Genomic DNA, 17,457 nt, shown 5'->3' on the forward strand with positions numbered 1-17,457 from the left:
CAGACATGCTGGGCGGAGCATTCAATCAACAAATTTTTTGGCTCGACCAAGAAGCCTTATGTCCTCCGAATCTTACGGTGTTTTAATCGAAAGAACTTCTTGCAAGGAAGGCAAGTATTAGAGTTGTTGCTCTGAACAACAATAAAATCATGCTTCATGCCCCCTGGATATGTCCGATTCAATTTGTTTGGAATACCATGATTGCTAAACTGTTGCAATAGAAAGCCCCTGAGAATAGTGGTGGATCCTACCCTTGTCTAAGGAGAGTAAATGGAAAACTTTTGTCGAAATTATTATAATTGTAAAAAGCTCAAATATATTTGTATGTTGAATCCTCTTGATTTTATCATATGTTAATTTCGTTATATTTTGAATCTTCTTAGTGAAAAATTTGGCTACGTCATTACTTGAGAAGGCCATTCAAAATGGATGAAGGGAACTACATATCTGATCCGATGCAAACAATGTGTTAAACAGGCTTAAGAGGACTGACTTATCAGTTTTGATCCCAAAAAAAATAATAAAATTGAATGGTTATAGTGATAGACCGATAGTTTACTCTTGAATAATGGGCTTGAGAAATAAGCTGATCATTAGGTTTAACTTTGTTGGGCTGGATCATATGTTTTAGAAGGAAAGGCAACTAATGCTGAAAAATTTCATGGGGCCCTATTTTGGTCGCCCCATTCAAGTAGTACCCGCCTTACTTTTTTTTTTTGTGCGACAATACTTTTCGAATTTGTAGCAATTTAAATATAATGCTTTGAAAAAATTTCAAATATAAAATGTGAGTTTAAATCAAATGGGTCTTGAAAATAATGTCAAATCACTATTCTTGCAAAATGCGTTTGTTAGGTTTGTTGGTATTTTGATAAATTGATGATTGAGTTTGTTCTTTATGATATTTGCAACTTATGTTTCAAATTTGAACTTATTTGAAGTAGATTTAGATGTTGCATTGTGTGTTGGATTATTGAAAATCGAATAACAATTTTTTTTTTTTTTTTTTTGTTCGGACCAATATAATCTAGATCCATCTTTACGTGTACTTCATCGTATACGGCAAGTTCGAGCATACATGAAAAATTCAGACACACATGACTGAAATTTGAGCACATTTTTACATGAAGTTCAGTCATGTACGACTGAAGTGCAAGCATACATTAAAAAAAAGGGGTGCTAAATGGATTTATTAGATTTGTTGTTGTTTTGACATATAGGTGATTGGGTTTATTCTTTATAATATATGGAACTTAGGTTTCAAATTTGAGCTTATTTGAAGTAGATTTGGGTGTTGAATCGTGTGTTGAATTATTAAAATTCGAATAATAAAATTATTTTTAGCAAACAAATAACAGACATACATGACCGAAATTTTAGACAATTTTAACATGTACTTCAGTCATGTATGATGTTTAGCCTTCACAATGCCACACTTCAGACATATATCAGGCATACATGAAAAATTCAGACACACATGACTCAGGCGAAAACATATGATGTTTAGCCTTCACAATGCCACACTTCATACGCGAATGTATGATATTATCAAACTCAGACGCGACTGTCTAAAGTTGTGTCCGAAGCGAGAAACTTGCAAAAATATTTCAATACCAATCAAAGATTAAATGGCAACCCCAAAGGGCCTTCAGAAATTGCCTGTCATCCTTTGGTTGAATATCTTTTCATCTGTAAATGACTGTGTGTTAAAAATGGGTTATTGATCTTTGCCTTTAAATGTGGCTAAAGAGAAGGGTCTCATAATCTCTTTTGGGTTTTCACCATGACGTTATAAACGGGTCATTTGCACTTTATCCTAATTTGTGCTGGTCTTTAATTTTTGGCCCTTCCAATGGGTTGGTCTTTACTTTTGGTCCTTCAAAATCGAACTTATGCATAAAAGGTCATAAGTTACGCATCGTAATATCCACAAGTTATGCCCACATCCTAAAAGAACTTATGCACCCCTAAGCATAAGTTTGATTTTAAAGGACAAGAGTTAAAGACCAGCTCATTTGAAGGCCAAAAATTAAAGACCAAACCATTTGAAGGGAAAACTGTACAATTACTTCGTTACAAACTAAGTCATCAATATTGGGTTCAGATAGGCAACCTTTTGGGCTGCCAATTTGATTGGACTTGTTTTGAGAAAAAAAGTATTGGGCTTTGGTAGGCAAGATGGAGATATTATGCCCATGCATTTCCTTAATTTTAAGGTAAAATTACTCAAATGACTACCTTATGGTAGTTTCCTATCATTTATAACTACCCTTTTAAATATTACCATTTGTAGCTATGTTTTCCAAATTAAGGTATTTTTTCGGATGTATTTGATGCGTGTAAATTCATAGAAACACAGTAAAAAAGAAAACATATCCCTTGATTTTAGGCCATAACGGTGGGATCATTTAATTAGTTATTAATTGGTATTTTTTACCATACTCTTCCACAAAATCAGATTTTAGATTTCTTTTCCATAACCGTTTTCTATTCCTTCATCCAATCTTCAACATTCAAACGTAAAAATCATAAATTCAAAATTTGAAAACATTCAAGAGCCAATGTATTTGAAGTTTTCAATATTGATTTCATTTTTTATTTACCCATGTATTTGATAGCATAACTAATGTATTTGAAGTTTCCAATCAAACTCATGTATTTTATATTAAATATCATGTATTTGTGTGAGTAACAATTTGCATCACCCATGTATTTAGTGGTAATGTATTTGAAGTTTTCAATATTGATTTCGTTTTTTATTTACCCATGTATTTGATAGCATAACTAATGTATTTGAAGTTTCTAATCAAACTCCATGTATTTTATATTAAAATCTCATGTATTTGTATGAGTAACAATTTGCATCACCCATGTATTTGATGGGATTAATTTGAACAAAATACATAAATATATAGAAAACTTACCATGTATTTGCGTCACTAGTGTATTTGAAACTAGATGAGCTGATGGAATTAATTTGAACAAAGTACACAAATATATAGAAAAACTAACAAAAATACACCACCAACCACAACAATTGGTAGTTATATCAAAGAACATACACAAATACATATATTTTTCGTCTTCTCAATACCCTAAAAAACTTTCTCAAAACCCTAAAAAATTTGTTGATTGGTGAGAATGGAAGTGAAATTTTTGCGAAGGGGGAAGAGAGGAAGAAGACTACTATTTCAACGTATGATACGTACTCTTTCCTTTTTAAAGATAAGAATTTATGAAAAAGAGAGAGAATGGTAATGTATATTAAGTGATTAATATTGTTACCATTAAAAAGGGGATATGGGATTGGGGGTGTTAATTTTTAGGTGTATTTGTGAAATGGTAATTGAAAGTTACTGTGTAGCTATAATAGTTAAATTAGAAAAGTATTTAATTATTATTATTAATTAAAATAAAAGATAGTTATTACCACTAATTATGTATTAGAAGTAGTTATAACGCGTAAAAATTCCTAATTTTAATGTAACTTTTTTACGTCGTGTCTTATTTGGACATTGCTATTTAGCATGTCCCCAATTTTTTAAAGTTATTTAATCTATACCCAATTTTGAAAAACACAAGACGGAACACGCTGCCTCCTCTTCCTCCTCCTTTTTCTACATGAAAAACAGAGAAAAACATAAGGCACAACAATTATGGCTTTAATAATGGTCCCAAAATAAACTATTTGTGCATTTGTCCCAATTTTAGCTTATGCCTATGGACGAGATGTTATTACATACTTGATTATTATAATTCTAATAATAATAATAATAATAATTGTTATTACATATTTACAACTTAAGTACATGATGTATTACCATAATGTGCACATTAGTGTGCATACAAATCAAACAAGCTATATCTTCATTAATTGCTTACCAATACAAGTCGGTACACATACTTATGCCAATAAATCACAACATTTTCCTTCCACAAGTTCAAACTTGTAATTGGCACAAATAATAACAAACACATACACAAAAAAAGAACACCTCAATCCCTTCTCTTCATTTTCCCCAAGTTCTACTTTGGATTAGAGACACATGGCATGGGTTAGAATTAATAGTTAAGATTTAATTGACTAAAACAAGGCCCTAACCATGATTTACATAATTAATAACTTACCCATAAATATATTAAAAATATTTTCTCTCTCTTTCTATTTTAATATTCCATTTTTTTCAATTACGACAACTCTTTAATGATGATAGTTTACAGAATATAGACGACTCTTTTAAATATACAATTACCAATTGAACAATGGGAGTTATATTATGTGAATTACTAAGCATCATAATTGAAAAAAAAATGAAAAATATCACCAATTGAATAATGGGGTCTACTTTTGAGTAGGGAAAAAAATTAAGAGGGAAAATTAATCGGGTAAAGAAAAGATATTTTACTGCGTAGGAAAAGTAAAATAGGAAGAGAGAGAAAATATTTTAATATATTTATGGATAAGTTATTAATTATGTAAATCATGGTTAGGGTCTTGTTTTAGTCAATTAAATCTTAGCCATTAATTCTAACCCATGCCATGTGTCTCTAATTTAAGGTAGAACTTGGGGAAAATGGAGAGGAGCCCAATCCAATTGTTATTATAGACTAGAATCTCATGGCCGGAAATTATATACCCCGAGTAACTAATGAAGCTGGAAAAAAGAAGAAGTAAATAATGAAGAAATGATAGAACTAATCCCCCACCCCCCCCCCCCCCAACCCCACATCATTTGAACGAGAAGAAAATATTTTTAGGATAAATTTACGTGTATTTAAATGTATTACATTTAAATACACTGTTCAGCCATATAAATATGTATATAAATCAAAATAAACAACACATAACATTAAAAATCCAATTAATTTGGCAAACATACAGTCATAATTGCAGTTAAGACAAATACAATCAAAGACATTAATGAATATAAATGTATATAATTAAAAGTATAGACAAAATACAGTCAAAATATGTATTCGGCCATATATATATATATATATATATATATATATATATATAGAGAGAGAGAGAGAGAGAGAGAGAGAGACACACACACACACACACACACACATATGTAGTCAGCCATTGCAGTACGTTGCCCAAAACAATGATTCAAATACACTTGCATATAACTCATTCAAAGCAAATATAGCTTCATATACATAGATTTTTTGATGTATTTGACTCTATCATTTGATACTAATGAATTATATCAAATTAAATACACAAAAATTCAATACAATATAGCTATTTAACTCAGTATACACAGTGTATTAAAAAACTACATCATTTAAGGATACAAGACACTCCAGAATACAACTGCTTATAACTCATTCAAACACATATATACAATTGCATATAGCAACGATATGAAAATTGAAATTTCATTGTAGTTACAAAAAATAATTAAATTAACTAATAGTTATTAACTATAAATATCTCTTAGAATTAGCTATGTCATGTAAAATTTCCTTAAAAAATTAATTGATCCGAATGATGCAAATATCTGTTTCTGAAAAGAGATCAATTTCCAAAAGGGAAAAAAACAAAAGCAATTGACTTGTACATCATGTGGGAATTGGGTGTATTTGAGAGGATGTAATTACACTCTCCAATTTTCAAAGCGGAGGTTGGGGGTGGGTGGGTGGGTTGAGAATTAGGTGTAATTACATGGTTACTTTTTAGTGCTCTCTTTTTAGTTTTTATTTTAATTTCTTTCTCCTTTTTACTTTTTAATTATTTTTACAATTATTTTTACACTATCAGGTAATTTTAAAGGTAAATACAATAACTTTCTTAAGTAAATATATTTACCTTTTTTTAATGAAACTTGAGAATTGGGTGTAATTACATGGTTACTTTTTAGTGATTTCTTTTTTGTTTTTATTTTAATTTCTTTCTCCTTTTTACTTTTTAATTATTTTTACAATTATTTTTACACTATCAGGTAATTTTAAAGGTAAATACAAAAACTTTCTTAAGTAAATATATTTACCTTTTTTTAATGAAACTTGAGAATTGAGTGTAATTACATGGTTACTTTTTAGTACTTTCTTTTTTGTTTTTATTTTAATTTCTTTCTCCTTTTTACTTTTTAATTATTTTTACAATTATTTTTACACCATCAGGTAATTTTAAAGGTAAATACAATAACTTTCTTAAGTAAATATATTTACCTTTTTTTAATGAAACTGTAAATAACATTAAGGAAGTTGAATCCTACTTGGATTCTAATCATAATTAGTTCCTAATTTACCATTTTGACATTTTTTACTCCTATCAAGATCATTGGAATTCTTTGACCATTCAAACATTCTGAACTTTGTAAAAAAATAACTCTTCAAATACCTTATATATTTTGAACTTTTGGAGAACTCGTCCATGTTTAACGATAAGTTTTCATTAACAAACTTCGAACTTTTTTCCGTCTACAATCATCTAAAGAGTTACTGTATCTTTAAGTTCCTGTGATGGAATTCAGGAATTAAAATTTAATTAATGTTAAATTATTTAACAATGAAAAGCTTTGAATCAATATATCACTTTTCAATAAGTGACTGTAAAGTTTGCTACTTTAGTTGTGAATCAATATTTCGAACAAATCAGAGGATGTTTTGAAGGAGAAGCAAAAGCTTATGGTGGTAGAAGAAGCAAATAGCAAAAAAATCCGATATACTAATTGGATGAAGAAGAATGTCTAAAGGGAAGAGAGAGATTTAAGAAAAAATAAGTACGTAAATTTTTGGACAAAAAGTAAAAAGTTGGTAACCTGTTATAGCAGGTTACTATTACTACCTGATGGTGTAAAAGAATGATACACTGATAGTGCGCCAAACTTAAATTCTTTTGGTTTTGCTTCAACTGCTCTTTAACCCGGATCTTAGGCTCAATGGGAAGCGTAAAGTCTAATAATTTTTAATCATAATATGAAAAGCTCCAAGTCAGACATACCTACTGTCGATTAATCGATACATCGCTCGATAATTGCTAATCCGATACCGAACCAATCAATATTTTATCGGTTAGCTAGCGGATTAACCAATTTAAAAGTCGATAACTGATAAATCGAACTGTTAAACGTAATTATGCACCCGATAACCATCCTGGGTCCAGCGCAATCATCTTGATAGACACCTCCTATTTAATAGCCGCAAGAAAGAAGAACTCAACATTCATTTTTTTCACATTCAGATCATTTAAATATATAACAACTAATTAATTGTTCATAAAAATGGACTAGTAACACAGGATAACAACTATGATATGTTAAAATAGTGTAAAAATTCTTTACATTCATGCTGTATATAAATTAAATTAAAATAAGCATAAGATATTGTACAAATGGCTACATCTCCGGTCCTGGAAAACGTGGAAAAGAAATTTGAAATAATTAACTAATTAAAAAAGGAAACAGTTGTACAAAAGTAGAGAATTCTTATTGTCCTCTTTGCTCATTTTTTCTCGTTGTCCTCTTAGTTTTATTAGATTTTGAAGGAAAAAGATAATTTGCTCGTAATCTCATAAATTTCAATAATCTTTTAATGATCTCTATCATTTTCTTTGTCCCCCCCCCTCCACCCCCCCCCCCCCCACACACACACAATTATACACGAGTTTTAACTTCTCCCCTTTTCTTTACATACAAAATAGGGAGTATTATACATCCTTATTTATGGTAATGAAAAATCTACTTTACCTAGAAACTAGAAAAATTATCCCAAAATTATTTTGACCACAAATTATTTTAGACAGACAATTAAATAAGTTAGCAAATACCAAATTCTAAACTATTTAAGTTTTCAATTCCAACTTCCAATTAATCTTCCAACCCAGTATTACAAACTTTTGTAAATATTTGTTTTTGTAGATACCGAATTTGCAGAGTATAAATGTTTATTAATTTTATTGAGTCGTTCTGCTTAAGTAAGGACGCATTAAGATAATCATTTCTTTTAGGATGATATAAATAAATTTCTTTTTTAAACTCTAATTTATCTTTGTCTGGGTTCTTGTAGAACTTTCTGGCCATTTCTGTTGCGACGTCATCTTTTTTCGTTAATAACTGCTCCTTAGGTTAAAAAAAAAAAAAAAAAAAAAGAAGAAGAAGTTATTTTCCAATTTATGCTAAAACAAACTTTACAGGTCAACCATGCATTATATGGACCATTCTAACGATGCAAGAGAGGTCCAAAGATGCATCTCGAAAAAACAATTACATCGTCCATCCAGAAACGTGTCGCAATTATAGCCAATATTCCTTCTCCTGTCTCTTTCCATATCAAAAAAAGCCAGCTAGCCTTACTAAATTTGTTCCATGAATTCTGAAAATATCATGTATACGGAATTTGATACCAGATATAGTGTCTGTGGTTTATGCTAATGGAATCAACAGTTTGGGCACCTTTTTAAGAATATGAGTTCAAAATTTAATATTTATAGTATTTTCCAGAGTTTTACGCATGCACGCGCACATACTCTATGTGATATATGTCGAAAATGATTACTCTCTTCGTCCCGAATTGTTTGACACATTTCGTTTTTCGAGAGTCGAATGAGTTGGTTTTTGACCGTAATTTTTTTTTCATACGCACTTTAAATCTTTTAAATTATTTATTACTAGTGTTTATAAGACTTTTTTTAAAGTTTTTCGAATATGTAAATTTTATTTCGAAAAAATTTAAAAATTCTATGTTCAAACGCACGGTGAAATTAATTAAATTTGACTTAAAAAACGAAAAGCCAAATAAATTTATTATTAGGGAGTATTTCAATTGAACCCACTATAACTCTATTGATTTAACAATGATTTTTAGATTATTCCATATTGTTGTCTCCTAATATGGTCTTGGAAAGTAATCCTTAATTTATAGTTTAGCTTTTTTACATATATTACTTGGCTAAAATGAATTTATATAGTTAATAAATAGATAGCAAGAAGCATCAAATCCTTGATTTTGCCACGAAAGACTATCTTGCTGCGAAGCGAAGGGCTTTAAATGTTCCTCGACTGCTTCTCTTCCTGCCCTTCGTCTCCGTACCCACAATTAACGCTTCAATTTTGATGTCTTATTCTTCATTGGATGGTCTAGAGACCACCGTCGTTCTTTCCTCAGTTAGACCCAATGTTTATTTTGCTATATTGATTTCATACCTGGACTCATCCATATCTTGGTTTACTCGATATTGGGTCCCCACGTTATGTTATCCACACGTCAAGTTGGGCCGAAACGTGCCCGGGTATTAGATTATTATTCCCACATTAATTGAGAGAATATGTAGTTGTCTCCTTATATACGTGAACACGCTTCATCTTACGATTTAAGAGCATTTGAATTATGTCCGACGCATCATTTTATTATCACTAATATACATAATTCATACTCTTGCATTGTCCATGAAGAAAAGAATATGGGGATTTGCGCTTACAACTTGTTGGAAATAATAATTCAAAATTGTAGGAAATCAAAATTAGTTAGGATTTGGTATTTTAAATTCATGTCTAGTTAGGATTTATTGTCAAATTACTATAGAAATAGGTTTTCCTATTTTGAGTTAAAGTAGGTTTCCTTATTGTAATGGGGGTCTTATTAATTATTTTCTTTATAGTAGCAAAAAAGGTATATTTTAGAGATTCGTATTAATACATATCAATAAAAATATTTTCAAATGGTATCGAGCTTCTACGATCCGTAAAGTTAATCAAATAGCTTCGGCCGCCGGCGGGCGTTTATATAGATATATGCCCCCGTCCGCCAATGAATATGTTGGCAAACGTCGGGCTGAACGATATGCATGAACAATAATCGTCGAGAATGATCAAAAAAAATATTGCGAGAGAAAACAAATTTGCACAAAGAAAAGGAGCAATCTTCTAAACCTGGAGAAGTGGGTTAAAAAAAAGGGTTCGTGACAAGTGCACTAACGGGGTTGGAGACAAGCTTCAACAAAATTTGGTGTTATAGAACAAGTGCATCAACGGGGTTGAAGACAAGTGCTTGACAAAATTCCGTGTCAGACAGGCATCAACTGTCAAGGTTAGTAAGTCTTCCAACAAAAATTTGGTGTTCTTGACAAGCGTCAGAAGGTTGAAGACAAAGTCTTGATAAGAGCTGGGTAGTAGTGACAAGTGCATCAATGGGGTTGGAGACGAGTCGTTTAACAAATTTGGTGTTGCAGGACAAGTGCATCAACGGGGTTGATGACAAGTGCTTCAACAAAAGTGGAAGATGGTGAATGACGGTTGAAGAGAAAGTCTTACCAATTAATGATGAGTTGGAACAAGTGTACCCGTAGTTTGAAGATGGTGACAAGTGGATCAAGATGAGATATACAATTTTGAATTCTTTAGAATGTTGGAAATAATAATTCAAAATTGTAGAAAATAAAAATTGGTTAGGATTTGGTATTTTAAATTCATGTCTAGTTAAGATTTATAGTCAAATTAGTATAGGAATGAGCTTTCCTGTTTTGAGTTAAAGTAGATTTTCTATTATAAATACGGGTCTAACAGCTATTTTCATAACAAGAGAGAATAAGAAAGAATAAGAGATATTTTAGCATTCGTAGAGCCTATCAATAAAATTTTCCTTCACAACTTTTATAAACTCGTGTGTTTATGTGAAATTCCTTAGAGATATGGATTGATAAACTACGAGGCACAGATAATGCAAGTAAATAAAGGGATTGCTTAATTATTAAATAGTATGCATGCCATTCTGTGGCTATAGGCTGACGTCAAACGTGTGGAATTGATACAAGATTCTGTTTCTCCTTTGAATTTGCAAGTGGATCAAAGTACCAAGCAAAAGGGCTATCATCAAGTTGGAGAAAGGAAAAAAAAGAGGTTAACTTAGATTCTTGTATAAATAACTATCGTGTATAAATACCCTTCTAGCTAGCTCATGATCAATGACTCTTTGTATAGTGTTCATCAATTATTCATCATGCAAAGAGGAAGAGATACGTTGGAACTTGCTGGAGTGATAGGTGATGTATTGGATCCATTCACAAGGTCCATTAGCCTAAGAGTTGTTTATAACAATAGGGATGTTAAAAATGGATGTGATTTGAGGCCTTCTATGGTTATCAACCAACCAAGGGTCGAAGTTGGAGGGGATGATCTTCGCACTTTTTACACTCTGGTATACTCTCTCTCATATATATATACACACACACACAATCTCACTATCGTTTTTGCTATATTGCACTAGCTAGCTATAGCTTTGATATACAAAATTTTATTGTTCATTTTGTACACATATCGTGAAAATACTTTTTCTATAATGAGCGGTAGTGAGGTTTGAATCCATCATATCTATTTGCTTTGATGCTAAGTTAAAGCGTGTGATCATTTCATCAAAAAAGTTAATAAGTTGTTAAATGAGGTAAATCTTTTCCTTGAAAAATATTTTGAGATTTGAAAGTAAAATATTGGGAGTTTGGTAGGTGAATGAAAACATATATTTATGATGATAACAATATTAACAAAAATCAGATAATTGTTCCGATGAAGGTTGATATCAATAACATCATAAGTATGGTTGGTGTTAGGATGATATAGAAATTAGAAGTTAAGATAGTCACGAGTGAAATGATTTTTGTGCATCTACAAGTGAGTGAAGTCATTTTCTCACTTTTGATGGCGAAATCCAAGTTTGCATCTTAAAAATATTTTCTAGCAAACATCAATAAGTGACTCTCATGAAAAATGTTTTCTAAAGCAGAGACTTAAGTCATCATCTGTTTTACCTTAATCTTGAACGTTTTACAAGGGGTGTATGAAAGGAATTTTCCTGCTCATGTTTGTGTAGGTTATGGTGGATCCTGATGCTCCAACTCCAAGCTTAACCCCATACCACAAGAGAATTATTTACACTGGTAAGTTCGTTTTAAAAAATAAAATAAAAAATTAGCTAAGAATAATATTACAGGTGTCTAATTTGTAGCAAACTATCAGATTGGTGTCTAATTTGTAGCAAACTATCAGATTTGTGTGGTGGCATTATTCAATTTTGTCATGTGATAAGAACCGACTTAAAGTACTCTAGCTATACTAGTAAAGTTAATTAATTTTTTGGATACACCGATTCTACTGAATTCCAACAACTAAAGTATCAATAAGAGATACTTTTGTGATATATACTTTTCCCTAAATGTTATACGTATGATATCAATTATCTATTTATCCTCGAATATACGCAACAATTCTATTTGGATTTAGTATCTTGGTCGAAATGGTGATATATATAGCAAAAAGGATTAGATTTTAAGTACACAGTATAAGCGGATCAAAATTTAAAGCATATGGGTTAAATCTTTTAGATTCTTAGTGTTGAATCCATAATATTTTAAAAGTTATCGATTCGTAATACTGCTTTATTTATTTAACGATTTAATATTTTTTTACCACCTTAAACTTATGTCTTGGCAATCAAAAGATTATGAGTTAAATTGTTTTGTCTAATCTTACATACGCCACATGGTAAGTGGATGGTAACTACCCTTCCATCCTTAATAAGTCTCGAATTCACCCCTTCAACTTTTAATTATTAATTGCATTTCTATGAAATATAGAATCATTATTCAAGTAACACAGTTATAACTTGTTCTCTGATTAATTTTGTTAGGATGGTCACTGATATCCCAGCAACCACAGGAGTAAGCTTTGGTAAGTACTGTATCCTAATTCATATAGTACTAGTTTGTCCGCACTTTCAGTACATTTTTCTTTTTTTTACATATTACTATTATTTAATATTTATCAAGTGATTTATCCGTAATTACCTAATAAATAATCTGATTATGTAAATAAATTTCGAAATATAATTTAGCACAATCAGTAACTAGAACTTAAACTCAAAAGTATTTTCTTTTCTCCCTTGAGAGCTAAAGGTGAAAAAAGAGAATCCAACATTGAGTGTTAAATCCCTCAAAACTTAAACAGAATATTTGAATGTGATGTAGCTTTTGTATATGTAAAAATTGTACGGGCTAGTCACTTCTCAAATCGCTTTTTGAAAAATAGCTCGTGGTTGAAATTGCAAAGTAATCACTTGATAGCGAAATTTTGTCATAAATTTCAAACTTAAACAAGTAAAAAGTCCAGGATACTGTCATGATTTAAGTATCATGGATTCCAAAAAGGGATTTTCACACATTATAGCCGACTCCCAAACTAATAGTTGTAAATGTGCTCTTTTTTTTTTTTTTTTTTTTTTTAATTAATGTAATAATATACACATTTTATACATAATTAGTGTGTGTGTGTATATAACTAGCAGATGTAATTAGTTTTGACTGAATGGCCAAATATGTTAAAATCTCTTTCAAAAATTAAGGGCCTGTTTGGAAAGCCACCCAGGTAATTGGAATTGGGTGTAATTGGGTGTAATTAAATTGCGATTTGACTGTTGTTTGACAGGTAATTACATGAGTTAGGTGGGAATTGGGTGTAATTGAGAGGGTGTAATTACACTCTCCAATTCTCAAAGAGAGTGAGAATTGGATGTAATTACACCCTGTAATTACGGTTTGCACTTTTAATTTATTTCTTTTTAATTTTATTTTAATTTCTTTTATTTTTTAATTTCTTTTTATTTCTTTTATTTAATTTATTTTTATTTTATTTTAATTTCTTCTCTTTTTTGATTTATTTTTATTTCTATTATTTAATTTTTTTTTATTTTTACTTTTTAGTTATTTTTATTTTTATAGTATTTATATTTCATTTAAATATTATACCTCATTCCAACCTTTACTTCTTATGGTTCCATATAATTTCTCGTATTTTTTTTAGTTTTTTATTTTATTCATTTAGCATAACCGTGTTAATATTCAAATTTTTGGCATGCTCTCTTAATATTAGAAAAAGAATGAGTCATTAACAAACTTGGCATGTAATAAATGACGTTATTAAAATAAATTTCGTTGTGAATGAGATTTATAGACCTATATTTTCCCTTTTCTTTTGAATTATAAGAGTATTTACTTATGTTACATTGAAACTTACTTATGTAACGTTGGAATTTGACATAAGAGGATTATGTTAAATTTTTATTTTGGATTTTGAATTTGGGTTATATTTTCGATTTTAAAAATATTTGCTTCAGTACTGTTGACTTGTTATTTCACATTGCATGCTGTTTATTTTTCACTTACAGTTGATATCCTTTTTTGTCAAACATTTGAATAATGTTATGGCATTATATTTATAAATATTCTTTTTTTTTTTGTCAAACATCCAATATGATGTTCTCATAAAAAAGGTATGCTTTTAAGTTTTATAATCAATTAAAATAAAAATATTATTAATTTGAAATTATATATCAATTATTTTTTACAATATTAGTTACAAATATATGATTATTAATTGACATATTTTCAAGAAACAATGTATTATTAAATAACTAATTTAATATCATTTATAAAGGCACATATTTTTTAAATATTAATTTTAAATTTTTTATAATCAAATGTTATTTTTAAATTAAACTAGCGTGTAATTACACTTGTGCAAGCAAAGACACTTGTAATTTTGCGTAATTACATTATGACAAACAAACAGGTCATTGTAATTACAATATTGTGTAATTACAAGGCTGTGTAATTACTAGGGTAGTAATTACACCAATTCCAATTACCAGGTGGCTTTCCAAACTGGCTCTAACTATTCTTCAATGACTTTGGAATATGTGATTGTTTTTCAATAATAGTTCCGGAAAAAGGCTATTTTTGAACTTTACCCTTTATATATTTGATTGTTTATTGTGCTTCTAGGCAATGAAGTTGTATCTTATGAGTGCCCACAACCAACAATGGGAATACATCGACTTGTTCTTGTGCTATTTCGTCAATTGCGTCGAGAATCTGTCCGTGCTAAAATCGTCGAAAATTTCAATACAAGAGATTTGCAAAGATCTATAATCTTGAATTACCCGTTCTTCTTGTTTATTTCAATTGTCAAAGAGAAAATGGTGCGGTGGTCGTCGAGCATAATCTTGCATATGTTTTTCGGATTCTCCGAATCTCATGTCGAATCCTTGAAGAATTTGACATGCAATTGATATTTTGAAGAACTTGATAGAATCTTACTAGTCAGTATTATCCATGCATGCAACTATGAAGTATTTGTATTCAAGAAATAATTAAAAGCATGCATTATAAATAATCAGAAACAACAATAGCATACAAGTATTGATAACTATATAGGTCGTAGTAGTCATCTTGTGTAATTTCAGTTATCCTAAAAAGAATCGGTGACTGCATATATACATATATAGAACAGCAGAAAAAGAAAAGAGTAAAGTTTCTTCTCTCTTATAGTATTACAATTTACAACCTTACATTAATCAATGTCAATTTTGTTACATGGTGTTAGTTCATTAGATAATAATTTAAGAAAGTAAAAAAAAAAAAAAAAATTGGAACTTGTGGTCTAAAACAAGTTATCAATATTTGTGTATCTATAAATTATATTTCATTAAGGGTAAAATGAGAAATTTAAAATTAAAATCTTTTCAAATAGAAAAAGGTATCGTATTTTTGGAACAAATTAAAAAAATGCGTTATATAATTATGACCGAAGGAGTACATGATACGGAGAACTCAGGTTTTCCAACTGATGCAAAAATCAATATAACTAAGAGTCCGGAACTTTTTTAACCCAAAAAATAAATTTTGGCACCAAACCATTCATTAAATAAATAAAAAAAAAAAAAAAAGAACCAAAGTAGGCTTCACGCACCAGTTATGTGCAAAAAACGCTTTCTCTTTTTTTCTTTTCTTTTTTCTTTTTTTAAGCTATCAAAATCACTTTTTTTCCATACTTTGGGCAAAGATTAGTTATGTTTCAAAATCCGAAATATCAATATGTTATATAGAACTTAATATATTTTTTGCGTACAATAACGTCGGCTCATTACAACAAGCACTTTACAACCCCTAAAACGACGATCCAAACGTTTAGGTATACTTGATGTAATGAGCATTGACGTTATTTACGCAAAAATAATATTAAGTTCTATATATATTGATATTTCGGGGTTTTGAAATATGACTAATCTTTCCATACGTATGAAAAAAACGTGATTTTGATAGCTTAAAAAAATCCAAAAGAAAAAAAAGCACCAAATTTCATGCACGAATTTTTCTTGAAAACTTGGTTCTTTTTTTTTTTAATAATGGATTACTATAGTTCCAAAAGTCTAATTTTTGGGTTAAAAAAGTTTCGGACTCTATAACTAATGAACTTGATTTTCATACAGGACGAACAAACTTACCATACTACGTTTTCTGCAAATTAGGAACTTAGGAAGTAGTGAAGAAAAAAAAATATGAATAGTGAGAACTACCAAGGTACTTAGTGGGATGAATTAATCCTTTTATCTTTGATCAGAAGTTTCGAGTTCAAACTCCGAGAATGAGTAGGAGAAATTTCATCGGGACATCACTGCCTTAAATAAACACTAGACAATGTGAATCATCGAATTAATTGGACGTTGAATTCGGAATATATACCAGATGATTATAACAAAAAAAATATTGAAGATCGAAGAGGGAGGGGATCGGTGACATAGCCATATATGGTCAATTGAATACCTTTTATGAAAAGTTATCCTCCCTCCGTCCCAAATTAGGTCATTTTCTTTGAGTCAATTATTTGATTAATCTTCGAAACTAGATTAGATTAGATCAATTCTATATTTTAAGATTAATTTAGATATTAAAAAACTAAACTAAAAGTACTAACTTTTTTCATGTCAATTTGATAAAAAATAAATCTGAAAATATTGGTCAAAGTTCACATAATTTGATTCCGGAGAAGCGAAACATGACAAACAAGCTGGTCCGGAGGCCGGAGTATAATATATATAAACAAAATACATTGTATTTATCTAAAGTTATTTTTTATACAACAACATACTCAGTGTAATCTCACAAGTGGGGTCTGAGGAGGGTACAATGTATGCAGGCCTTACTCCTACCTTTGACGGGGAGAGGTTGTTTCGATAAACCCTCTTTTCAAGTAAAACAACAACATAACAATTACGAAAACATATGCAATAGCAATATCATCATAGTAAGAATCCTCTTTCTTTTTGAGAAACACAAATAGTAATAGAAAACTAAGAATACGAAGAACGGGAATACTAAAATAATAACAAAGATGATAATAATACTAATCCTATTGGTAAGGAAAATGATACTATTCCTATTAATATCCTTTCACCCTAATCCTTGGCCTCCATACCCTCCTTTGTCCTCGATAAGCTCAAAACTTGCCATGTCCTGCGTAATCACCTCTCCCCTTCTTGCCTACTTGTACCTCTCCTCTAGTTCTCCATTGCAAGCCTGTCATACGTCCTATCTAAAGTTATTTTTTATACATGTTATACCCCATTTAAACCGGGTTAAATTAAGGTACAACGTATTGGAGATTCCTATTTGTTTTATTTTAA

At 30.1% G+C, this 17,457-nt stretch overlaps 1 pseudogene; it reads left to right on the forward strand.

Annotated features, from left to right (window-relative positions):
• Positions 1-10,932: 10,932 nt before the first annotated feature.
• LOC132059066 (protein TWIN SISTER of FT-like) lies at positions 10,933-14,995 on the forward strand (annotated as a pseudogene).
• The last annotated feature ends 2,462 nt before the right edge of the window (positions 14,996-17,457 follow it).

The sequence above is a fragment of the Lycium ferocissimum genome, chromosome 6 (genome assembly GCF_029784015.1).
Source record: "Lycium ferocissimum isolate CSIRO_LF1 chromosome 6, AGI_CSIRO_Lferr_CH_V1, whole genome shotgun sequence".
In the NCBI taxonomy this organism is placed as follows: domain Eukaryota; kingdom Viridiplantae; phylum Streptophyta; class Magnoliopsida; order Solanales; family Solanaceae; genus Lycium; species Lycium ferocissimum.